The sequence below is a fragment of the Pan paniscus genome, chromosome 13 (assembly GCF_029289425.2).
Source record: "Pan paniscus chromosome 13, NHGRI_mPanPan1-v2.0_pri, whole genome shotgun sequence".
Taxonomy (NCBI): Eukaryota; Metazoa; Chordata; class Mammalia; order Primates; family Hominidae; genus Pan; species Pan paniscus.
In genome coordinates this window covers 96,919,090-96,929,205 of record NC_073262.2, presented here as the reverse complement: position 1 = coordinate 96,929,205, position 10,116 = coordinate 96,919,090, and positions in this window count along the sequence as shown.

Here is a 10,116-nt window from a genome sequence, read left to right as displayed (position 1 = left end):
ATATATAGAAATATTTATATTTTACATATTATTATGGGATATTTTTTAATATTTTAGCTTGAATAGAAGCAGGTAACAATGTAACTGTATACTGCAAAACATACAAAATTTCTTTAACAAATTTAATCTGTTAATTGAAGTAGTTTTCAATCTCTATCAACTAAAAAATAAGATAACAGTGTAGCATTTTTAATTCATTCTTTCTTGCTTAAAATGCCTATGGTTGTGGGTATAGTTACACATATACATCTCAGCATGCTGGATAATAATTACCTAGTCTATTATCTTATTATTTCAGGAAATACTTGTAATGTTCTGAGAAAATATAATGTGTCAATTTACAGTGTCAATAAAGAAGCAGAATGCTGCCTTTTAAAAGCTCACAAAATGCACAAATGTCTTTTAGCAGTAAAATGCAATTAAGAAAAACTTTTATTATTATATCACAGCATTGTAAAATTTCATGAATGAGAATTGTTTGCACACTCTTTGGGAAACCTTGGAAGAATTAATGCCAGAATTTTCAATTTAACTGATTGTGTAATTATTAACAGGAAATCTAAACAGTAAAATGTAATTATTAACAGGAAATCAAGAGTAAAATGAAATTGAGATGTTGTTGCTCCTTTAAGCTACCAAGTAAAGCAATTAAAAGTATTTGTAATTTGACTTATTATAAAATTAAAATTCTGTTTAAATTTTGATTTGACTAAAAAATAAGAAAGATTTCTGTGAGGGTAGAAGTCTATGTAACTATGAAATCTAATTAGATTAGAATTTTTAATATTTTACATATTTTTATTTTTAATATTTAAATAATGATCTTCTAGATATGCTAACCAAGTATGTTTACTTTGCAGGTTGCAAAAGGAAAGCCAGCCTGTAGTTTATCTATAATAGCTTAAAGAGTTACCAAGGCTTCCCTTAATCATTTTTGTTTTCATGATTTAACACCTGATTGTTTGATATTGGTAATTTTAAACAAATTTTTCACTTCCTCTAAAATATAAACCTGTCACAGTGCTCAAAATAAGTGCTAAATCTAGTTCACAGGAAATCTTCCATTTGGCAAGATAAAAAATGCACAGAAAATCATATTGTCTAAGCTTGGCAATGTTTTATAATTTTATCATGGCTCTTCTGTATAAATTTCTAATATTGACTTATTAGACAGCTAATATGATAACATCTCCACTAGTAATAATCTCAGTAAAAATGACTCTTCCTAATTGCCCCATGAGATAGCAGGAGCAACAGCAACAGCAACAACAACAATATCCATGGAAAATAGAATTTCTTCAGACAAATTTCTAGGCTTTTCCTCGCTATTTCTTCACCTGCTTAATTTTCTTGTTTGTCTTTTTGGTGCCCACCTCTACACCCCTACATTGGTTGTGTCTTTTTGCTGCTCAGGCTTTGTGTCCCCTTACCCAATGCCCATGTCATGCCCAACTCTGATGCCAATTGAAGTCTTCTGCATGTTCTCTGATTTTAATGGCAGCCACAACTTTAGGTAAGAAGGTCCCTGAGACAACAAAATCTTTCCCTGGAAGGCTAACCTCCATCTTCCCCAAAGAATGAGAATTTCTTCATATATGTAGAAGTCACTAATGTGTGCCAACATCTACTAAGTATGTAATTCTATTTTTGTTACAGGGGATTCAGTATAAGACCACAGAAAGTCCTCAAAGAGCTTAGGTTCCATCAGACTCTTCATGTAATAAATAAGTACACACATAACTATGTAATGCAAGTCAATGTTGTGAAACATATTGTGAAGAAACTTGAAGGAGAAAAAAATGTCATCAGTAAGCAGTGTTTTAAATAGCATGGTAGAATGGTCAACGAAGATCTACCCCGAGAGAGTATTTGAACACAACCTGAAAATGTGAGTGAGCAGACAATGGGAATGTTGGGAGAAGCATATTTGTCAAGAGGTGCTACTCTAGAAGAGGCTGTAGTGATTAAAAAAATCATAATCTCAGGATTTTACCCCAAATATTTTTACTTAAATTCTTATGACATGTGGACATGATACAAGTTACTCTTCCATGTTATGACAGAAGTTCAGGTTGTTTTTATCCTGTGGACTCAAAAAGACATTTGAGATAGAAAAGAGCAACAGAGTAGGCATAGTTCACCTTTAATACTTCAGACCATAAATAGAACACATACTCTCTGCCCTTTGGACAGAATAGTCACATGGTCCCAACCTAACTTCAAGGAAGGGCTTGGAAATACTGGTAATTGTCAGGAGGCATGAAAGTTTTCCATGCATTTCAGGCATATGGAGCCACAAGTATGGTAACTTCTTATGTTCCCCATTCATTAACTTTGGAAAATTATTTCCTGTATTAGAGAAAAGTGAGAATGGAGTCTTCATGACCATTTATCCTTATTTGCTTACTCATTCCTGCTGTCCCAGTGTTTATTCAAATTGAGATCAATATTTATCCTGGTTTAGATTTTGTCTTGGATTCTTTTTTTTTTTCATTTTTTTAACAGACTATTATGTGCAACTATGGAGTAAGTAGACCTCAACTTTGAACTTTCAGTTCATATTAATTCAAAATATGATTAAATAAGGGCTAATATCCAGAATCTACAATGAACTCAAATAAATTTACAAGAAAAAAACAAACAACCCCATCAAAAAGTGGGTGAAGGACATGAACAGACACTTCTCAAAAGAAGACATTTATGCAGCCCAAAAACACATGAAAAAATGCTCACCATCATTGGCCATCAGAGAAATGCAAATCAAAACCACAAGGAGATACCATCTCACACCAGTTAGAATGGCAATCATTAAAAAGTCAGGAAACAACAGGTGCTGGGGAGGATGTGGAGAAATAGGAACACTTTTACACTGTTGGTGGGACTGTAAACTAGTTCAACCATTGTGGAAGTCAGTGTGGTGATTCCTCAGGGATCTAGAACTAGAATACCATTTGACTCAGCCATCCCATTACTGGGTATATACCCAAAGGACTATAAATCATGCTGCTATAAAGACACATGCACACGTATGTTTATTGCGGCACTATTCACAATAGCAAAGACTTGGAACCAATCCAAATGTCCAACAATGATAGACTGGATTAAGAAAATGTGGCACATATACACCATGGAATACTATGCAGCCATAAAAAATGATGAGTTCATGTCCTTTGTAGGGACATGGATGAAATTGGAAATCATCATTCTCAGTAAACTATCACAAGGACAAAAAACCAAACACTGCATGTTCTCACTCATAGGAGGGAATTGAACAAGGAGAACACATGGACACAGGAAGGGGAACATCACACTCGGGACTGTTGTGGGGTGGGGGGAGGGGGGAGGGATAGCATTAGGAGATATACCTAATGCTACATGACGAGTTAATGGGTGCAGCACACCAGCATGGCACATGTATACATATGTAACTAACCTGCACATTGTGCACGTGTACCCTAAAACTTAAAGTATAATAATAATTTTTTTAAAAAGGGCAAAAAAAAATCTTATGGCACAGAAAAACAAACAAAATATGATTATTTTAAAAATTCATTTAGAACTCTTCTCTGACACCTTCATACTTCCAGGAGAGTATATATAGGGCTGGATGATAAAATGGGATTTGCCTCAGATAAGAACAATTACAAAAAGCTAATTCCTTTTGGGTTTGGATGGTGATGACATAAGTATTTGATGCTGCTGTCAGCTGAGCCACTAGGCATACTAGACAGTTTTATAGACAGTTTTATAGACAGTCATAGGCCACCAAATTGGTGGAGCCAATTGGAAACATGGGAAGTTAGGCATATGTGAAAAAAATGCAGGAAGTGGAGGCTGATTATTCAAGCTATATGGCATATAGAAAGTTGTCTGAATCTGTCACATTGGTGTTGCAGTCATTTTTTGGTATAAAACTGCAACTACCCATGTTATGATTAGATAATGTCTTTCAGTTTTGCAATAGATCAACTAACAGGAATGAGCTCAAAAAATAAAGCATGTTTACCGGATATGGTGTCTCATGCCTGTAATCTCAGAACTTTGGGAGTCTGAGATGGGTGGATTGCTTGAGCCTAGGAGTTTGACACCAGACACAGGGAGGCACCTGTAATCCCAGCTACTCAGGAGATTGAGGTAGGAGAATCATTTGAGCCCAGGATATCAATGCTGCAGTGAGATGTCATTGCGCCATTGCATTCCAGCCTGGGCAACAGAATGAGACCTTGACTCAACCACACAAGATCATGTTTAATGATTTTCTATTTTTAAGACAATGGTGATTACTGTGTAAGTTAGACAAAATGTTTGTAGACATTTCACACCCAGAATAGGAACTATACTTATATTACTATCATAAGAAATCAGAAGACATATATTTTACATTAAAAAAAGCACAAATCAGAAAACACAACTCAACTGAAGAAACAACTGCATCTTCCATCATTATTTTAAAAACACTGGACCTAAAGATAACTATTTAATATGTGCATTAGCAAAGGGGCTGCTATATTAATGAATGAAGCATGGCTTTTCACTTAGATTGAATAATAGTTCTAATTAAGCTCATTTTTAATCCAAGTTTTGTGTTGCATTCAGACTGTTTGCCACAAGGTATAAACTACTGATATTCTTGATTCATTAACAAAGAGTTAAAAGATGGCAGTTTTAAAGGGATGTTATTGGATGGTTCAAATAGGAAATTAGAGAATTCTAATAATCTTTCATTTTCTCATATAATTCACGGAATGAGAATAAAGTTTATAGGAATTCATTCTGTAATAATTGAAACATCTGAAATTAGTGAGACTGTTATAAATGTTCAATATTGAAGATAGTTATATTTTTGTTATTATAGCTAAAACATTTGATAGAGTAGAATGTCATGTTAAAAACAGTCTTCTTTCTAAACTATGAAACCTTTGGAACAGAAATATGCCAGAAACTGTTTACAGTGCAGACATAATTTAAAATTGCAACCAAAAGAAAGCAAAATTTACCCATCTAAATTCAAGCTATAATTGTCAAAATGTGCAAATATTGTTACACACACACAGGGTAATTAGATTTTTACAATTTTTTTCTGTAAAACAGTTCATGATGAAGATGCACACATGTCCTTCAGCAGCGGTATAACAGCTTCCTCCTTGATAAAAATCTATCCGTGATCAATTGGGGTTTTGAAATATTTAATTTTTTCAAGAACTATATTATACATCAGGTTTTGTCTTTAAAATATACTAGATGTCCTAAATGATATCTCTCAATCTACTTCCATTATATTCAATATCCATTGGAAATTCTTAATAAAACAGTGCAAGAATGACAGTACTCAAAACTTCAGTTTTGACACTTTTAAGAATTTTCAATAGTTTAAAACAAAGCTCACTCTAACACATAGGATCATGTTGTCAAATCAGACTCATATGAATCAGAGATCTCTGTCAAGGTTTAGTAAATAATTTTAAAGTTATAAAGGTCAAATACTCAGAAAAAGTAGAGCGAGATCTGGAGAATTAAGGTTGACTGATTTAAACATTTAAAGAATTATACTGGCTACTGAGTTGAGAATAAAACATTAAGCAAAAAGATAGGGGCAGGGAGATTTAGGCTACTGCAGCAAGAGGTAAATATAGGTGACTCTGCACAGGACAGAAGAGATACATTTTCTTATCACTTGAACGTGAATCCTGTACCCTTCATGCTAAGTTCTACCTCTTGGAAGCAAGAGGCATGTTGCTTTCTAGTGTTTGAAATATTTTAGAATCTTTTGCTTATATTCCCCAAACAAAAGTCAATAATTTTGAAAAATAGACATACATTTTCACAAACAAAATATATAATTAACATAGCAAGAAATATATATATATATGCCACATGCATATGTATTCACACACACACACACACACAAATACACACAAAATGAAAAGTTTCCTTAAAGTTCTTTTAAAAGAAAATAAAAAACATGCGCATTAACTACAATGTCAAAAAAAAAAAAGTTTTCCTTAGTTATTTGTTTGGAAGGCATTGTCATACAGAAACATCATTATATTGTAAAGTTTTAATAGACAGATAAAACGCTTATGTAAATTTCCACTGAAGGAATTCAAGATATTTATAATATTTTACATACATATTTTAAAATGTAACAAGATTTTAAACATAATCGTATGTTTAAAAGGTTTCTTTCAATTCAAGGTTTCTAATCACTGATACAGGCTTACTGTATTTGGTTTTCTGTGTACTTTTAACATTTTAATATACTTAAAATAACTTTAAGCGTATAATGGCTCTTAGAGAAAGGATAATCTAACAAAATTAACCAGACATGAGAACTTGTATTTGATGGTGACATTGTTTTTCTCAAGGACTTCCTCAGCAATCAGATGAGACTCCTGGATCAAAATTACATTAACATTTGCTCCTTATTTAATAAAAATAAATAATTCAAAACAAAAGTTGAGTTTGATATATTACCATAATACATTTCATCATATTATTAATATTTAGGTTAAACATTCTCAGAGCAGTGACTTGATCTTTTAGAAAACTCCAATCCCACAGTTCCTGATCATGAAGGGCCCACAAAATGTGACTTCTCCATGGGATAGGCCTAAAATATACTGAAATGGAAATCTAAATTAGATACAGTTTCAGTCTTATTATGAAACTGTACTGCATAGTTACATTAATGAAATAAAACTATCCTTGGGTCTTAACAACCAAACATATTTACTTGGTTGTTTTATCATCAAGGATGAATTGATTACAATAAACAAATGAGGGAAAGTACCTGAAATTTAGCTGACTTTTCTCTAAATGTGTGGAAGATCAAATCCCTTATCAGGTTGCAGCACTTAGTGGGGACAAAAAAAAAAAAAAAAAAATAAGGTTTTCTTCTACTTTTACCCTAGTTAGTAGAGGTTAGTTAAAAAAGAGTCCATTTATTATTTGACTGTCAAGGGTGTAGGATGCAACAATAGTATTTTATTCATCCTTATGTTTCAGCAGCATTTATATATTGCCTTATCATGTCATGTGCATAATAAAAATTTATCAAAGTTCATCGGCTGGGTGCGGTAGCTCACGCCTGTAATCTCAGCACTTTGGGAGGCCGAGGCAGGTGGATCACCTGACGTCAGAAGTTTGAGACCAGCCTGGCCAACATGGCGAAACCTTATCTCTACTAAAAATGCAAAAAATTAGCTGGGCGTGGTGGCAGGCACCTGTAATTCCAGCTACTTGAGTGACTGAGGCAGGAGAATCGCTTGAACCTGGGAGGCGGAGGTTGCAGTGAGCAGAGATTGCACCATTACACTCCAACCTGGGCAACAAGAGCAAAACTTCATCTCAAAAAAAAAATAAAAATAAAAATATTAAAGTTTATCAGCACTAATGGGGTATTATAAGGTTCAATTAAATATAATATGAATAGCCCAAATGTGTGATGTAATGCATTAGCTTTCAACATTATTACTTTTGGAAACAACATGCTTTGTTTGTTTATCTCTTAAAAATGCTGTTTCCATTAACGCAAGGTGTTTACAACTATAAAATTCCCTATATAATTATGAACACACCTAAAAGGGGTTTTTAGTTCTGTTTATAACTTCATATATGTGCACAGCACAAAGGGAAATTAGAGGATTTAGAATCCATTTCTTTGGCCTTGAATATTCTCAAGAGGTAATACTGACTTAGAGATTTTTTTTCTAAATTAGACCACCTTTATTTTTTCAAAGATTTGAGATATGATGGCTTTATTAACCAATATTAATAAAATGTTGTCAGCTTCTATAAAGGAAATATAAAATGTCTGTGTGTGTGTGTGTGTGTGTGTTTACAAAAGCTACAGCTGCATAAAAATAAGATTAGCCACACTAGATGCATAACTTCTGTTGCTACCATCATCACATGCATGTTTTGCTATTTTTCCCCTTTAAGGGATATTCTCCTAGAATGGTATGCATTCAGTCACATAAAAATGAACACATTCATACTTTATCAATTAAGATTTTCGTGCTATATTTTTTCCTTCTATCCTTAATGAATTAATCATTGATTTAGAATTTTTTTCCTTGAAAAGTTATAATTAAAAGTTTAAGATTATATTTTTGGTAAAATTTTGAATTATTTTTATAAGTATTTTAAACGTGTAAAGGCCACACACAGTTTAGTTACCATGGTGTGGAGAAATAGCTAAACTTTTTGGTACTCTTTGCTCAAAATTGAAATATCTAAAGTCACACCACCTACATGTTAATTATACAACTCATCTTCTTAGCATTTAAAATGTATCCAAATTCATTAATTTGATAGATAATTATAAAAGATAATTGAAAGCCTTTACTATGTGAAGTTTGCATCTAGAAATATTATTTTTATTGTTTACATCATGGTGTGGTTCTATTGTAAATTAAGTACTCTGTTTTTATGTTAATAATATTTTATTCAGTAGGGCTTCATTTTACCTATTTTTTTTCCTTTGGTCTGCCTGTAATGTAAAGAAATGTAATATCTGTTCCTGTGAAAATTCATGTTTAAATATTGGCAACTTTCACTGGATTTTCTGCCAGCAACACTCAGGACTAACAAATCAATTTAGACTTAAATACTTAAAGTGCTCAGGCCTAAAAAAAAAATGCAAGCAGTACAAAGATTTTCAATCTATGTTAATTTAAAATGACTCTTTCCTATGGAAATCCTCAGAGCTGTCATACCTTACCATGTCAGATTTGCTATACCGGTAACTTCCACTTACTTCGAGCTGCATAGATTTTTTTTTTTTGTAAATATATAAATAACAATGATTTTTAGGGATTCCATTCTGTTTGCTTTAAAGGCAATTACAGACAGTAAGACAGTAATAAAAGGCCCACTGGAGTGCATTAGGCTTATTTAATGTGATTTGGAAAATGATATCCAAAGAACAAACCCCTACCAGCCTACTGCAAAGTGATACGCCCTGATGTCCTATGATTACCCACAAGTAGAATCCTAAGAAAGCATAGAGCTTGCTTTTCACTCATGCCAAGTCTATCAAAAATTCTGCCTTCTGGGGTTGATTTATGGTAGCTTTGACTTAGTGGTAACTCTATTAGGTTGGTGTTTCTGAATGAATAAATTAGTTTTTGACTAAAAGGAAACAGTCAATTGATTATTAAAAAGCAGCAATGAGGCCGGGCGTGGTGGCTCACACCTGTAATCCCAGCATCTTGGGAGTCTGAGGCAGGTGGATCACAAGGTCAAGAAATTGAGACCATCCTGGCCAACATTTAGGTAAAACCCCGTCTCTACTAAAAATACAAAAATTAGCTGGGCATGGTGGCATGCCTGTAGTCCCAGCTACTTGGGAGGCTGAGGCAGTAGAATTGCTTGAACCCGGGAGACGGAGGTTGCAGTGAGCCAATACCGTGCCACTGCACTCCAGCCTGGCAACAGAGCAAGATTCCACCTCAAAAATAAATAAATAAATATATAAATAAAAAATAAAAAAATAAAAGTGGCAACTAGCTGATATCATTCTTGTTCCTCCTGGAGTTTGGGTTTTTAAGACAACAATTCTTTTAATTTTGCTGCCTAAGGAAATTTGTGCTACCCATCTCTTCCTATGCATAAACATTCATAATACCAAATTATGGTATTATGAGAAAATTATGAGAAATGTAGACATTTCAAACTAATTTCCTATTATGTCCTTACAGCACCTTAAAAAGACCATCATTTTGTATTTGCTGTTGTTCTGTGACATTTGTCGCTGCAAACATTGTTGAAAAGCACTCAATAAATGTAATGTAAATGATATTAAGAGAAAGGTAAACGAAAGTGTGTGTGTGTGTTTGTGTGTTTGTGTGTGTGTGTGTGTGTGTGTGTGTGTGTGTGTGTGTGAAAGCCTCTGTCCATGCTTCCAAATAAATAATAGATTGGATTGACTGGAAGTAAAGAGTTCTGAACAAACAGTCACCAATGTCTGACCTGAGAAACACAGGGATCTGTCTCAGACAAACTGACAGATTGTCTGAATTAAGAGAAGCATCTAAAAGTTTAGACAGGAGCATGAACCCTAAGTTTCTTTTCAGTTACAAGTGTCTACAACTGGAAGAATGGTTCAGAAAACAC